Genomic DNA, 17,245 nt, shown 5'->3' on the forward strand with positions numbered 1-17,245 from the left:
ACCATATTCTAAAGGGACACGTCAGTTGGAAATATGTGATGAGCCTACATAAGTTGGCTAGCATGAAGTTACATATTTTGCAGACTTAAAAATTAATTTTCTCCCAAGTTAGAAGGAGTTTGGAGGCAAGCCTATGCTCGTTGGAAAGCTACAAATATCCTCTACAAGTTGATGTGGTCATCTTCTTGTGTTGTGACCTCTAATGATAAAAAAATTATTTTTCTCCATCATCTGCATATTTTTCATGACAGCCCTAAATGAATAATTCTTTCATGGAACAAGGGCATTAATTAGGTTAGGGCTTTTATGCTTGGATTTAGTGTTTTTCAAGGTCTTGTTATAGCATCTAGGGTTTCTTCAATATTGTTAGAGCATCATTAATGTTTGCTTCATTTATGGTTTGCTAGTATGCTTCAACAAGATTAGGGTACATTAATGCAAGGGTTTGTTTAGGGCAGCATTGATTTATGCATGCATCATTCTAGGGCAAACCATCTAAGGTTTGATGTAGCTAAGAAATGTGCCTAGGAGGGTTTCATTGAAAAGGCTCCTCCATTCATCATTAGATCATGCATCATTAGATTAGGGAATTGTCATTATATAGATAGGGGTATATAGCTAGGGAATTTGGATCATCTCATGCTTAGGGTTTTCTCCTAGGGATTGCATGAGGTTAGGGCAACAAGGGCTATTCATGTATCACAAGAATATTTGCCATCTCCAACAATGCCATATTGACATCAATGACAACTTTGATCAACAATGGCTAGAGGCTTCTCTCAACAAGAAGGCATCAACTATGAAGAGACATTTGCTCTGGCAGCAAGGTATACAACTATACATTTGTTGGTCTCTTTGGCAGCATCGATGGGATGGATCATCAACCAAATGGATGTCAAGACTGCATTCCTGAATAGAACAATTGATAGGGCCTCAAGCAAGCACCAAGGGCATTGTATGCTAGGATGGATGCATACCTTCATAGATTAGGCTTCACAAAAAAATTTGTTGATCCAAACCTTTATATTAAGGTGGTGATGTAAGAGTCAGTAATCATTCTTCTTTATGTAGATGACCTTCTCTTAACAGGTGTGAAAGGTCGAATTGAAGAATGTAAGAAGCAACTAGCAGCAGAATTTGACATGAAAGATCTAGGGTTAATGCACTACTATTTGAGACAAGAAGTTGGGCAAGGACCTGATGAGATCTATCTAGGTCAAGGAAAGTATGTGATCAAGATGTTGAAGAAGTTTGACATGATGGATTGCAAACCAATGACAACCCCAATGATCAAAAATTTGAGAAGACTACGAAGTTCTGAATTGAACCATGTCAATCCTTCCAAGTATAGACAATTGATTGAGTCCTTGATGTACTTGGTGAATACTCGACCAGACATATGCTTTGCAGTAAATGTTCTCAGTCAATTCCAAGTGGAGTCGAAGCATGATCATTGGATAGAAGCAAAACATATTCTGAGATATCTGCAAGGAACCATCCACTACTGCCTGAAATACGATAGGAGGAATGATGTCCACTTGATTGGATATACAGATTTTGACTAGGGAGGCAGTGAGCAAGATGGAAGGAGCACTACAAGAGGATGTTTCAGTTTGGGATCCTCCATGATCTCATGGATGAGCAGAAAGCAAGATACAGTTGCTTTGAGTAGTGTTGAGGCAGAGTATATTGCAGCCTGTGAAGTAAGCAGAGAAGCAATTTGGTTGAGGAAGTTGCTATCTGACCTATTTGAAGGACCTATGGACCCTACAGTGATACATTGTGATAACACCAGTTGTATTCGATTGTCTGAAGACCCAGTGTTTCATGGAAAGACGAAGCATATCAAAAACAAGTATCACTACATTCGGAAGCTAGTACAAGATGGTGTGTTGCAGCTACAATATATCTCCACTGATGAGTAGGTAGCTGACATATTGACAAAATCTCTTCCTAATAAGAAGCTTGTGTATTTAAGAAATAAGCTTGGTTTGGTTGATGTATCTTCCCTAGTTGAGAGGGAGAGATATCAGATAGGTACATCATTCTTGTCTTCACTTGGGAAGACAGAATGGAGGATTGGGTAAGCATTTGACATCTGATACTCTTTGAGGATGAGGTACGGAATCCAATATAAGAGTAGTCGTGGATCGATATTCTTTGAGGACTAGCTATCCAAGATAAGAATAGTCCAAGGAATGTCATACTTTGTGAACACTCGAGTGGGGTATGTTAGTTTTGTCTAGCATCAGAAGTGCTCTAGCCTTGCAAATTGGTGGAGAGGCTAAGGCACATGAGTTCTAAAGAACCCAGAAACCGTTTGGTGAAATTCCACCTAAATTGTATTTTATTAAAGTAATTAATATTTTTAATGGAGCTCCTAAGTCTAAACTTAGGGAAATTAAAATATTAATGGGTATTAATCAAAATATGGGTGAGAATGATCTAGAAGGTGCATCAAGTCATGTTTTAATCTTAGTCGTTGATTAGAGACTTAATCTCGGCCGTTGAAGACTAAACAGGAAAAGTATAAAATCGAGGCTTGGGGTTCATTTGGAAACATCCACACAAAGATTGAGGAAATCGATTTTCTGAGGTGAGAAGTTCTCAGGAGGAAAATTGATTAGGGAGATCTTACAACTGAGGGGCAGAGAGAATCTGGGAGAAGGACTTTCCGGAAAATACAGAATAGAGAGGCGAAGAGAGCTTGCAAAGAGGCAACGCAGTAGTCGGGAGAGCTGACGCAGAAAAGTTGCCTATCACGCAGAATCTGGAACTGTGGGAATAGCCGAAACTGCCGGGAACTGCGGGAACTTCCAGAATAGCCAGAAAAGCTGACGCAGAGGAGGCGCAGTGGCCGAGAGCGCTGACGCAGAAAAGTTCCCTGTCACGCAGAATCCAGGACTGTCAGAACAACCGAAACTGTCAAGAACTGCCGAAATACCCGGGAGAGGTGACACAAAGGGCAGAGAAGGTGACGCAAGGTTGACGTAGAGCCAATATAGAAATAGTCGAGGTTAGCCAGTCTTGTGCCGGATTATTTGGAATTCTGTTCGGTGAAGTGAGGTAAAACTCACTCAGATTTTCCACCAGTATTTTCTCTGTAAAGGATTGCTAGATGAGCATCCTAGATTTGTATTCAGATATTTCTCCTGCATAATAATAAACCCTCAAAGCTGCTACACTGGTTTTCCCGCATTGGGTTTTGTTGGGGACTACTGTGTCCAAAAATAAGTGTGTCCTATGTATCTTGTTCTTTGCTCTGTTTTCTGTTTCATAAGATCAAATACCAAAAAGGTGTAGGAGCTATAGGTAAGATTGAATCTAAGGACAATATTGAATTATTCAACTTATAAAAATTCGATGAATTAAATATCGTTATTGATCCTTTACCCCCATTAATACCCATAACTTAAACGATTCATCAATGTACTAAGAGATTGGTTTAGGGGCGAACTACACTTTGGAGTTTCCTTATGTTTATGAACAAAGTCATGTAGGATTTTACAGAGAAGACAAAGAAAATCTTATGTCATTCCCACCATCAAATATCGCTACGAATATCACCGATAAAAATCGGCCCCAACACCAAGAAAATTTATCACCCATTACATGCTTCAACCCTCTAAGTCTGCAAGAGGTGGGAAAGACCAGGGAGCTGCCACATGTTTATGACATCATTGGTAGTACTAGTTTCATGATCATCGGGATTGACAAAATTTGTGTTGTTCGTTTCAATAGCAAGATCGTGCTATTCAGATGAGATGGAGATCAATATTTACTTGGAAGTTTTATAAACTGTCGTGTGGGAGGGAATATCAATCATGTCTATCATAATCAATGTTTTTAAAACGGAACCGGTGACCAGACCGGTCCACCTAATGAACCGGTTTACCGACCGGAACCGGTCTAACCGGGACTGGTTTGGTCTAAACGAACTGGTTTTAAAAAAATACATTAAATAATTAATTTTTAATGAAACAAAACTATTTTTAAGATGTAAAACCATGATTCCAAGCCAATAGAGACAAAATATGCAAAGTTTGCTCATTTATATACCATGTAAAGATGAATATATCAAAATAGCACCGAGTGCAATACATATCATCAACAAAATAGCAAAATACATAAGAAATGAGGCTCTAAATGGCCTATAAAGTCCAAAAACAATGCTGCAAGCTATGAGGCCATTGGCCTACTACAAGTCTACAGTGTACACATGATCAATCATCAAGTTCATCACCACTGCTAGACACAAGATCATCATCAGGAGCTACATAGACATCATCTGGTTCAGAGTCTGAGGATGCCTTAGCCTGATCTGCAACCTCAGTATCAATGCCACCAATGACAATAGAAGTGGACCTAATGGAAGCACGAGTTTGTCGACTTGCATGACTAGTGCCTTCCATTGGTTCTTTGCCTTTACTTGATGCCGCTATTGATCCTGGTTCTGATGCCACCACATATTCTGCTTCATCCCCTGCCAAAGCCATGTCGATATCAAAATCAGCCCAGCCTCAAACACAGGTTCTTCAGTCTCCTCCACCCATTCTGATGTTGGATGAATATCGTCCAACACAATGGGATCTAGATCAGGAGTTTTTCTCATCATTTGGAGCTCTAATTGCATTTATTGTTTACCCCCAAACCATGAAATCCTGAAAACCATTAAGTCTGCTGAATTTTGAGTGAAATCTAAAATTCTAGTTTCTCCATATGAAATCCAATGAGGTCGAAACCACTCTCAAACATCCTTAGTTCCCCTTAGTTCCCCTCCAAAAACCCCTCAAACACAGTCAAAAATATGATTTTTTAACTTTATGTTGGGTGTGCCTAAAACCGGCCGGTTTAGGACGGAACCGGCCGATTTGTTACAAACCGGCCGGTTTAGGACAGAACCGGCCGGTTTGTTACAAACTGGCCGGTTCAGTCCTAAATCGGCCGGTTTTCACCGGTTAGGGCAAAAAAATGGAGAAATCAGCATTTAAACCGGGTTTTTTGGCCGGTTTAGACCGGCGGGCTTGCTAACCGGCCAGTTAGACCGGTAACCGGTTTTTAAAAACGGTTTTTAAAACACTGATCATAATAAACATAACAATCTGTTGTTAACAGTGTATGAGCTACATGATTCAGAGAAACGCAACGGAACATTAGGCTTTCCCTGGCATGTCGGGAGATGTGATGCCCTTTATGGCTCCAGACCATTGGAATATGGTAAAACCAGATGCTTCTAATTCAGATACGGGGTTTTGTCAGAGAGAAGCAATTTTCGATATGGGAGGGTGCCCACAAGGACCGAACAGAACGATTACGCACAACATTTTGTTAACACGGGCGCCAAGCCACAGAACTTTATCAGAAAACACAGATATGTTTGTTATGGCAGAGGAGTACCCTCAGCTAACGCAGTTCATGAAAATTAAGTACAAGTTGAATGCACAACACTCATTCAATCCTGTGTGCTTGAAATGCAATCTGCATGAGACGATGCTTTCTTCAAAATTGTTCGGGACCAAATTCGACGTCATTCCTATCAAAAATATATTTGAAGACACACACAAAATTTCTAGGGTGCCTATACTAGATTTTCGCGCCCATTCAGACGTCCTGCAAATTCAATATTTTTTCAACTCTGCGTCTCTGGATGCATGCATCATCACCAACAAGAACAGAGATCTGGTCGGAATATTACAGTTTCCAGAAGATGAGGTGGACAGATGACGAAAACAATCTGTGGGTAAAGGAGATGCTCTCCTCTGACTATTTGATACCTTCCACAGATTCTACAAAATGGTTTAGGGAGACAGTGCCCTCTCTTGCAAACCTAATGTTACGATTTCTTATTATTCTCGAGAATCATTATAAGGAAAATAGCACCAATTATAGGGTTTGTGAAGGGAACAATTCAAAAGAGAAGGATTCAGGAGAAGAAAATGAAAGATCACGTGTGGGCAATAGTCTCTGTTATCTGTATTCATAGCGACCGGGAATTGTGGAGATCGATCATTGTGAAAAAAATCAAATTTCCTTGAAATGCAGCAACAGGAAATTATTCTTCTAACTAGTTAATTATTAAGCAGTTTACTTGCTACGACAAACAATGAATAATTCACAATGCAATTCTTCACAAATAAAAATTACGATGCGGAACTGAGAAATTTAGAGCAATCACACACACAAATTGACACCATTATTTTTGGACAAATGTCCCCGGAAAACCCAATGCAGGAAAACTGATGCAGCAGATGAGAGTTTTATTATTATCCAGCAATAATTTGAGTACAATAATTTGGATGCCAATCCAATTTGAGAGTATCATTGGCAAAATTCTCGAGAGGATTTTTCCTCATCTGAGAGTTGATCTCAGTTTCCGAAACTGGCTTTCAGTAATTCACACTTCCTTCTGTGCACTGCTTTCGTAAGCTTTGTTGTTGCTACCTCCAAAAACTCCTAAAATCTACAGCTCTGCTTCTCTCTGGTTCTGGAACTAATTCACTGGCTCTCTTTACCAAAATCTTGACCACCAACGAATGAATCGACTGCTCCTCTAGCTAGATAGAACTACTCCATTGTTGTTGTTTGCGTAGTCCTTGCACAATACCTTTGGGCAAACTCGCAATCCCTCAATCTAACTCTTTCGGCACTGGAATCCTCCACCAGAATACTGTCTTACTCTGCCACTTGCTACTCGATCAATAGCTTGATCTCACTATTGAATCACTTGCTACTGGAAAATCGAACTGCCTTGATCACTGAGTATCTGCAACTGGTGTGTGCTCTCCATCAACCCCATCGACCTCCTCTTATATAATCTCCAATTGAGACTTCAATAGCCATGATTAAATCTTTGTCGATAGTTGAGATCATCTCTAAGTCAATCCATGTGAGTTTCTAGAGAATTCACACCTTTCTCAATTAATTCCTATTAATTAATCGACTTCCCTAAGTTAGACTTAGGCACTTTTAATTATCGTTCAATTAATTTAATTGAGTTGTCTCTAAGTGGAATTTCCAGAAACGATTTATGGGTTTTAAAGTACTCGTGTTTTAGCCTCTTCACAAAGTTTGAGACTAGAACACCATCTGATGCTACAAAAGCTAACACTCCCTCTTAGCAAGGAAGGTGTTCTAGTTCTACACTACTACAACACCCTCTCTACATCATCCTCCCATATAAGTTGTTGATGTCTGACAATTGTAGTTGCCTGCCATTATCCATCAACCATTGCACTAACTCTGATTCATCTGCTACTAGTTGTAGTTGAACCATGTTGCATCTGTGTCGTTGCTAACACTGCACTATACAACATGTACTGCTTCCAACTCTGCATTTGCACTGCAACCCAACTAATAATCCCTCTCACTGTTGCTATTGTTGTTGCAACTACTGCAACTGAGAAGTATCTGAATCAACTGTGTCTTTGTGTTGCAACTATCTCCCGAGTCTCTAACTGCTACTAGCCTTTGCATTGTCCACTGGGAAATATGCGTTGTTGTTGACTCTGCACTATGCCTCATGTACTGCTATCAACACTGCTCTGCACCCCTCAACATCTGACTGCAACTAGTCTGCAACTCTCACTTCGGCACTGACTGCACCAACTAACATTGATCCTCCTCTTATAATCTGGAACTACTGCAATAATATGGAACTGCTCTCCTCGTTGCATCTGCGTTGGACCCTCCCTGAATTTCTGGAACACTGGGACTAAAGCTCTACATTGCCCCACCTCTCTCCTGGAGCTATAGCTACACACATGGCGAAATATTCCTCTAGCCTAGAGGAAAGATTATCGATCTTTGCAGATGTTGTTGCCTGATCCTACTTCTTGTCCTTCTTCCTTTGAGGACACTAGGTACTGTAGTGGCCAAACTTGCCACACCTGAAGCACTTGATCTTGGACAGATCTTTCTTCTTCTTCTTCTCTCCCTGTGAGCCTTGTCCTTGACTGAGACCTTTTGCTTTCCCTTTCAATGCAAGGGCCACATTTTCTTCCTCCTTCACACCCTTCGATCCTTTGTTGCTACTGTTGTTGATGGAGCTCTTTACTAGAGCTTGCCTCATCTCCTATTGTGTGAGATCTACCCACATCTGATCTGATCCAAGCAACTGATCTCGTCCCAGAATGCCCTGGACGAAGGTCTCCCACTCCTCGGTGACACTGTTGAGGGCCAAACGCACAAGTTTTGTAGGTGGAGGCAATTCTCCTACGGCTACAAGCTCATCTCAAATATCGTGAATTCTAGTGAGATAGAGGGTGATGCCTTTACCCTTCTACGTTCAAACATGCCTCAGCTTTTTCTTCAAGAACATCTTTCGTTCATCGAAAGGATTTTGATATAGTGTGGCAATAACATCCCACATTTCTTTGGTTGTATTCTTGACCGCAATGTGTGAGACTATATGATCTCGAACTCCATCGAGAATCAACTGCTTCGCCTTGGCCATCTCCTTATTGTAATTCGCTAGCTGATCTGGATCTGTAGGTACGACAACAACATTTTCTGCGTACTGCTTCAAACCATACTCATCTAGCAATAATGTCATCCTGGCCTTCCATATACAACAGTTCAATACACCCTTTAATTTGTCCTGATCTTGGAGTCCTACTAAAGCCATCACTGCAAAAACTCGACCTGGGATGGAAATCTTCCTCTTTCACCTGCTCGGCTGCTAGCATTGCTACTCGCACTCCTTCCTGGAGTGAGAAAATCTGCCTACTGCTCCTAGAAATGTTGGATTTCTGAAACTAGAAACCCTCTGAGAGAAACTCCCTCTATGTGCAATTTCTCTTCCTCTTTCACTCGAATCTGCTCAACGATTCTACTGCACCGCTCTCCAAAATTACTTTCCAACTCTAACTCTACCTGCTCAAGCTCTGCTCTTAGAAATTCGAACCTCTGCTTTGCTACTCGCACTGCCTGGCTAGGCCCTGCACAGACCTTGGAGAAATTGTGTTGTTGCTCCCTCTGAACAACAAATTTCTCCCTCTTCGTCTCTGAGCTACTAATCCGATCAAAATCGCTCTAATACCATGTGAAAATTCCTTGAAATGCAGCAACTGGAAATTATTCTTCTAACTGGTTAATTATTAAGCAGTTTATTTGCTACGGCAAATAACGAATAATTCACGAGTGGTTATATAAGTTTAAAAGAATACAAATTAAAAAATATAATACTTAGTTACAATAAAATTTATGTTAATGAAAAAAACATATATATATAGAGAGAGAGAGAGAGATATGTTATAAAAATTAAAACTATTATAATAATAAGAATTAGAATAATTAAATATATATATATATATATATAGATATATATATATAAAATAATTTATTAAAAAAAATCAACATAGAAATGGATAATCCCAGATTCCAAAGATAGTACTACCAACGAATTACACATGCCAAAGTGTCATACGCAACAACAAGAAAAATGTTTTCATCATGCTTTGAGAACAAAGCATCTCTGAGAGGGTGCCAATGTTATGAACAAAATAATTCATAAAATATTAGTTAAAGAAATAATAATAAAATATTTAATTATTAACAATAATTAGTTATGAAAGGTTAAAAGGTCAAATGACATGACCATTCACCTTCGTGGCTAGTCAATGCCTATATAAGCAGTCGTCACAAAGGCAATGTACCATCATTCATTCTATCAACTTATCCATATATATTATTTACTATACATTTGTATATTCTACATCGTAAGTACAAACAAGCTACACATATTTGTTTGCTACAAAGTATTTTGTCACTTTCATCAATGACCATTCCAGGAAAACCTAGATCTATTTCCTAAAGACCAAGGATGAGGTCTTCATGTTAGTTTTTGTAGCATCGGATGTGTTCTAGCCTTGAAATTTTGTGGAGAGGCTAGAATACATGAGATCTCCAAAACCCAGAAATTGTTTTTGGAAATTCTGCCTAGAAATGACTTAATTAGATTATTAACCAGTTTTTAAATATTTCCTAGGTCTAAACTTGGGGAATATGGTTAATTAATCAGTATTAATTAAGTCAATGCGAGAATCATTTAAAAACTCACATCCAGAGATGATCCTAGCCATTGATTATGTTTTAATCTTGGTCGTTGCTGCTCCAACAATGGATTATAAGAGGAGGTCGATGTGGTGATGGAGAATACACCAGTGCAGATACTCAATTGCCCAGGCAGTTTGATTCTCTCAATAGCAGCAGCTCAGCAGAGAAGACAAAGCCATAGGGTGAGTAGCAGGTGGAAGATGAGGGCAACAGCATTCTGGGAGGAAAGTTTCCAGTCCCCAAAAGAGGCGAAGGAAGGAAGGTCGAAATTCTCAAAGGGTCAACGTAAGCACTGCGCAGAGGGTGACGCAAGGAGCTCAGCACAGAGGCTAGGGAGGCAATTTCAGAGGCAGAAAATAGCTATGGGGTGAAAGAAATCCTCATGATAATTTTGCCAGTATTTTCCTCAGATTAGATTGTCAGTTGGGCATCTAAATTATTGTACTCAAAATTGTTGTTGAAGAATAATAACAAAACGCTCATCTGTTGCACCGGTTTTCCCATATTAGGTTTTTCCAGAGACAATTGTCCAAAAATAATTGTGTCAAAATTCTCGTGTGTGTGCTAGAATTTCTCAGTTTTCAGTATTTTATTTTCCACAGTATTTTTATGGTGAAAATTGCAGTTGTGATTTTATTCATTGTTTGTCGTAACAAATAAACTGCATAATTAAATTTTCAGTTAGAAGAATAATTTCCAATTGTTGTGATAGATAAAAATTTCACATGGTATCAAAGCACAATTGATCAGCCAGAGAGCTCAAGAAAACGAAGGAAAGGAATTTCGCTGCTTAGCAAGGACAACAGGCCAAAATTCCCAAGGGCAACGCGGTATTTCTCCAAGGGGGCGAGTTGCTTGAGGAAAGACCGATTTTTCTGAGACGGACAAAAAAATTTGATCCTTCCAGATCAAGTGATTCCAAAGGTAGAGGGAGCAGCTCAGTACCTTCGTTGGGCAGATCTCTAGTTGGATGCAGAGGGTTTTGCAACAGTTTGCTAGAGCAAAGCCAACATCGAGGTGGAAAAGAGAAATAGCACACTATAAATTTTTCAGCATAACCATGGACAGAAGTAACATTCAGGAGACTTCATATTTGTCTTCCAGATTGGAGGACGAATTTGCTTATAGCAAGATCAGCTTCACAGGGTGTCTGTTATATAAACAGTGGAGCATCAGCTCACATGACAGGGGTTAGAGCATATCTCTCTAGCTACAAAGAGGAGCAGATGGACTTCCAAATTACTATGGGAAACAGAACGAAATGTACTCTAATAGGGAGAGGTACCAAAGATTTTCAGAGGGACTCAGGAGCAAGCACCAAAGCTACAGAGGTATTGCATGTCCCACGATTGGGTATGAACCTAATTTCAGTATCCTAGTTACAGGATAAGGGGTATGATATTCACTTCGTAGGGAAGAAAGTGTATGTCAAACACCGAAGCTGGAAAAAGGTAAGACGGATTGGAGTTCGAAGTAATAGATTGTATCGGTTACAAATTGATTCTCCAATGCCACTAATAGGCAGTAACAGTAGCAGTGGGAAGGAGTTGAATGAGTTATGGCAGAGGAGAATGGGACATGTACACCATGGAGCACTCAAGATGCTCAGAGAAACGGTAACAAGGGTTCCAAAACTTGGCACAAAACACGATGATGTGTGCAGAGGATGCATACTTGGGAATTATGCATTTCCAAGAAGTGAAAGCAAAGTTGATGGCGTGTTAGGACTCATACATTCAAATATTTGCAGCCCGCTGTCCACTAGAGCTCTCAGCGGTGCCAAATATTTCGTCACCTTTATTGATGACCATTTCAGGAAAACCTGGATCTACTTCTTGAAGACCAAAGATGAGGTCTTTGATCGTCTCAGAGAGTTTAAAGCTCTCGTGGAGAATGCGATAGGGAAGAAGATCAAAGTGCTTCGCTCCGATAATGATGGAGAATATATTGATAAGGACTTCACAAACTTTTGTGTGAAGGAAGGCATCAAGAGAGAATGGACAGCTCCATATAATCCACAACAGAATGGTGTAGTGGAACGGAAAAACAAAACCATTGTTGGAGTTGCAAAGGCTATGTTATATGACTAGGATCTACCCAGAATTTTATGGGCAAAAGCATGTAACACAGTTGTATATATTCAGAACAAGACTCCTCATAGAGCATTGGGGAAGAAATCTTCACAGGGAAGAAGCCAGAAGTTAGCCACCTCAGAATTTTTGATAGCATTGCTTATTGCCACGCGTCAGATGATTAACGTACCAAACTAGATCAAACTGCAGAGAAGGGGTTCTTCGTTGGGTACAGCGAAACCTCAAAGGCATATAGAATCTACAATCCTAGCAATAGGAAGATTGTAGTAATGCGAGACGTGAAGTTCATGGAGGATCGAGCTTTCAAGAGATCCCGTGAGATGCCTGCATGTGATCAGAATCAGTCAGCAGTAGCTCCTTTGTTCAAGCAGCAGGGGCAGCCACAAGGGAAGCTAATGGGACAGGCAGGAGGACAGTCACAAGGATCGAGTATTGTGACCTGTACCAGTATTTCCTCAGGTGCAAGAAATCCAAGGATTTCTCAACAGATGGAGCAACAGAGGGAGGATGAGGAGGAGCTAGTTGAACCTCCCACGACTAATGGTTGAGCTAGCAGAGAGGTTCGTCAAACATTAAGAGATGTAGAGGAGTTTATTGGAACTCCTAGAACGAGCAAAAGATAACGCAAACAGCCTAACATGTACGAAGCATTAGTGGCTCAGGTTGCAGAACCTTCCAGCTTTCAGGGGGCCGCACAGCAGCAAGTGTGGGTAAATGCCATGGTAGAAGAGTATATCTCTATCATGACGAATGATGTTTAGGAGGTAGTGCCAAGGCCAGTAGACAGATTAGTTGTAGGTTCTAGATGGATCTATAAGATCAAATATGCGGCAGACAACAATGTGGAAAAGTACAAGGTTAGGTTCGTGGCAAAGGGGTATGCACAAAAAGAAGGGATAGATTATGAGGAGACTTTCGCCCCAGTTGCCAGATACACTTCTATCCGGTTTGTTATATCACTAGCAGCGCAGATGCGATGCCAAATTCACTAGATGGACGTTAAGACAGCCTTCTTGAACGAGGTGATAGAAAAAGAAGTGTACATAGAACAGCCAAAGGGCTTTGAGACTCACGAGAGGCACACTCATGTATGCAGATTGAAGAAAGTTCTATACGGACTCAAGCAGGCCCCAAGGGCATGGTATGGTAGGATTGACAGCTACTTACAGCAAATGGGATTCGTCAAGAGTGACGCAGATCCCAACCTTTACATTTGATGGTAGATGGTAAGCAACCCATTCTAGTTTTGTATGTTGATGATCTCTTTTTGACAGGATCATCAAGGCTCGTAGAGGACTGCACGAAAAACCTGGCAATATAATTTGATAGGGAGGAATTGGGGTTGATGAACTATTTCTGATCCAAATCGGATCCATAAACGACTGTCAAAGAACCATGACTATATCGGGACGAAACAAATCCTTGAAGAATCCAAGACAGCAATCGAAAACACCCTGACCCAGTGGCCATGGCAGCCAGCGCGGAACGACGAGGACCTCGGTCAAAGCGCGTTGACTGAGACCCATGGAGACTGCGCAGGAGGTTGATGTAACCCCTGGGAGCCCCGGAATGGGAAAAGGAGCTGATTTTCGATGCGTGATTGGCGAATAGGGCTGAAATGGTAGAGCCTTAAGCACTCGGTCACGTTGGGAGCCAAAGGACCGTGGGCGGAGAAACGAAAAGTGCCATCGTACGAAGGTGGGACCCACAACCTGGAAACCAGCGGTTTGATCAGGGCGCCCTTGAACGATAAGAGGTTTTGGAGAAAACGGAGCGATCACACTCAGCGATCGACGCGTGGCAGCGAAGGTGAGAGAAAAACCGTCGTGATCGCGTGTTATCGGTCGAGCAAGTCAACCGCGCTCGACGTGCGTATGACATTGGATCTGGAGGAGCCCAGATCGGACGGCTGAGATTGCGTCTGATAGACAGAGCAGAATTGACAGGGAATTAAGCCACGATTTAAGGGGATTTGGAATCCATTGACCGCCACGGTGGAGAAAGAAACGAATCGACGAACAGGCTGGCGTTGTTCCGATGGAGACACGTGGCTACTTCCCGAGCGTTCATGTTGACGCCGAACAGGGAACTCCCAGCACACAGGCAGTAGGCGAATCGACGCATACAGGAGAGGAACCGAATAGGCATGGAGGTCGAGTGGCTAAAGCCATGAACAGAGACAGTCGAATGGAGATCAAGAGATTCAGAGCGAAGAGTCCAAGCGACCAAGAGAGACAGTGAACAGTGAACCCTAAGAGGAGGACTGAACACAGAGAGCAGTAAAGCCAAGCAGAGGATACAGAGGGCCGAGCTGACCACAGGCAGCATCGAGCACCAAAGAGCTTGAAGAAACAAGCCTTCCCATAGAAGAATCTGTCCGGATTGAGCATCACAGTTGGCTCTTTCCACTGTAGACCGAGGGTCACAGAGCTGGTAGGAAGAACAAGAGTCTGTGTACTCCAAGTGGCTTGGGGAATCCAAGAACCACCCTGCCAAGCAAAATCTGCTTCAGGAGAACTCATATTGAGTCCCTGCATTGTAATTTCTCTGCTGAAAGACACAATAAAACAAGGCCACCAATGAAGCTGGATCGGAGACGTAGCCCTAGAGAAGAGGGTGAACTCCTTATTAAAAACTGTTTGTGTCTTTGTGTTGCTTACTGTATTTCTCTGTTGTCTTTCCATTTTATTTCTGTGTATTGGCAATCTGATCGATCCGTTGTTTCAATAACACAGAACACACACACTAGCACATGGGTTTGTAATACCTTTTGTTTAATAAATCTTCAACTGAGGTCACTCATAGGGTGATTATCAGATCAAGTGGTATCAGAGCTCTAGGCTGTAAGGTTGGACAAGCTTGTGTTGGTTTAGCTGTGAATGCTCACTAGATCAAAGCTCAAATTAGGAGAGTTGGTGGAAACTAATCCTGAAATTGGGAGAGTCTATTCTCGAAAGACACTGTCAGAAGAAGGTTCTATAGGGCCAGACTCTCAATTCATAGAAAGTTTCCTAGCTATAAAGTCCATGGTAGAATAAATGTATAGGGACTTTAGAAAGCATAAGGGTGAAGATTCATCAGGCTCTAAGCAAGATAAAGAAGAAGATGAATCTCATTCCCATGACCACTCCAAAGGAAAGGGGAAAGAAGAAAGCTTCCCTACACCTCCTAGTAGCCCTGTGCATAATAAGAAAGCATCTTTGATTAAGTTAGATGTTAAATTTGATCTGCCTATATATGATGGAGAGCTAAATGCTGAAAAGTTGGACAATTGGATAAGACAAATTGATGTGTATTGCAGAGTACAAAATATAGACTCAGACAAGAGCAAGATTCAACTGGCAAGCCTCGCCTAAGAGGCACTGCCTTGGTATGGTGGGAAGGCAGAACCCAAGCTGATATGAGGAAGCATGGTAAGACCATCTCTGTCTGGAGTGAATTTGTTACTGCAATCAGAAAGCAGTTCTATCCATTGGCCTACATGCAACAAGCCATGATGAGTTGGCAAACTCTTTGGCAGTTGAAAGGGCAAAGTGTACAGGGGTATACTCAAGAGTTCCAAAAGAGAGCATTGATGTTGGGTATTTCATTAGACTCACCAGAAACTCTTTTGAAGTACATTGGTGGTCTACACAGCTACATGAGGCATACCATCCTCATGTTTAATCCCACTATTATAGATGAGGTATCTGTACAAGCTACTCATCTGGAAGCTAGAGGAAAGAATGGAAATCCAGAAGTTGGGGGACCATCCCAACCCACTGTAAGCAAGAGCAAGGAGAAAAGAAAGCAGAAGTGGAAAGCAAGAAAGGCTAACACTGCACAGAAAGGCAAAGCTTCATGCACTCACTGTAAAAAGGAAGGGCATGATGATGAGCACTGTTGGATTCTGCATCCAGAGCTGAGACCTAAGAAGTCCGAGGGCAAGAAGAAGAAGATTGCAGCAGCTATTCAGAAAGATTTGGGGTCAGACTCGGGAGATGAAACAATCATTGCAACCACAGGTATAAAAGGTAGGAATTCTGAAGCATCTACTAGTAATTTTGTTTAATCTGTTATTGATGAAGAACATGAGACAAAAAGGCATGAGCTTTTCCATATTCGAGTTGTTTCCAAAAATCAGAAGATTGATACTTTGTTTGATAGTGGCTCACAAGTAAATCTGATTTCTGAAGCAATTGTAAAGAAATTGGGATTAGCAACTACACCTCATAAGAAGCCATACCCATTAGGATGGTTGAATGATAAAGCACAACTACAAGTGACTAGACAGTGCAAACTCAAGTTTTCTTTTGGGTCAGCATTTGTAGATGAGGTTGGGTTAGATATAATTCTTTTGGATATATGTGGAATTGTTTTAGGAAGTCCTTACTTGTATGATGGAAAGGCTATTTTCTATAGAGCCGAGAACAAATATCTACTTGCTAAAGATGGAATCGAATACTTTGTAAGAGCTCATAAGCTCAAGAATAATTATACTCTCATAAACTCAAAACAGATGAAAAGAATGATAAATTCATGCAAACAATTTTTACTAATGGTTGTAAAGGAAAAGAAAACTGATAAAACCAATGTATTTGAGGGGTGTAATTCTGATCAGCAAGCTGATATAGAAAAGATTGTTTCAAAGTATGATGTCTTGTTTCAAGAACCTCAAGGTCTGCCACCCAAAAAGGGAATAGTACATGATATTATTTTGCAGCAAGATGTTCCTTTGCCTAACATTGGGATGTACAGGTTATCTGCTTTAGAGAATGCTGAAATCAAGAAGCAGGCGCAGGAGTTGCTTGAGAAAGGGTTCATCAGGCCTAGCACATCACCATGTGGGTTACCAATCGTTTTGGTGAGAAAGAAAGATGGCTCGTGGAGAATGTGCATTGATTATCGAGCACTGAATAAAATAAAGATCAAAAATCGTTATCCCCTTCCTCGCATAGATGATCTTTTAGATCAATTGAAGGAAGTTGTTTATTTCACCAAGCTGGATTTGCACAGTGGATACCATTAGGTCAGAGTTGCAGAGCAAGATGCATGGAACACTGCTTTCAAAACAAAGCAGAGATTGTATGAATGGCTGGTTATGCCTTTTGGCTTGACCA

General features: G+C 41.0%; 1 protein-coding gene across 1 annotated transcript in view; it reads right to left on the minus strand.

Annotated features, from left to right (window-relative positions):
* LOC149267050 (uncharacterized) overlaps positions 1-17,245 on the minus strand; it is a 122,270-nt gene that overhangs the window by 59,330 nt on the left and 45,695 nt on the right. The window lies entirely within an intron of this gene.

The sequence above is a fragment of the Pinus tabuliformis genome, chromosome 6, assembly GCF_031772625.1.
Source record: "Pinus tabuliformis cultivar Carrire ecotype Pingquan chromosome 6, CPIR1, whole genome shotgun sequence".
NCBI lineage: Eukaryota > Viridiplantae > Streptophyta > Pinopsida > Pinales > Pinaceae > Pinus > Pinus tabuliformis.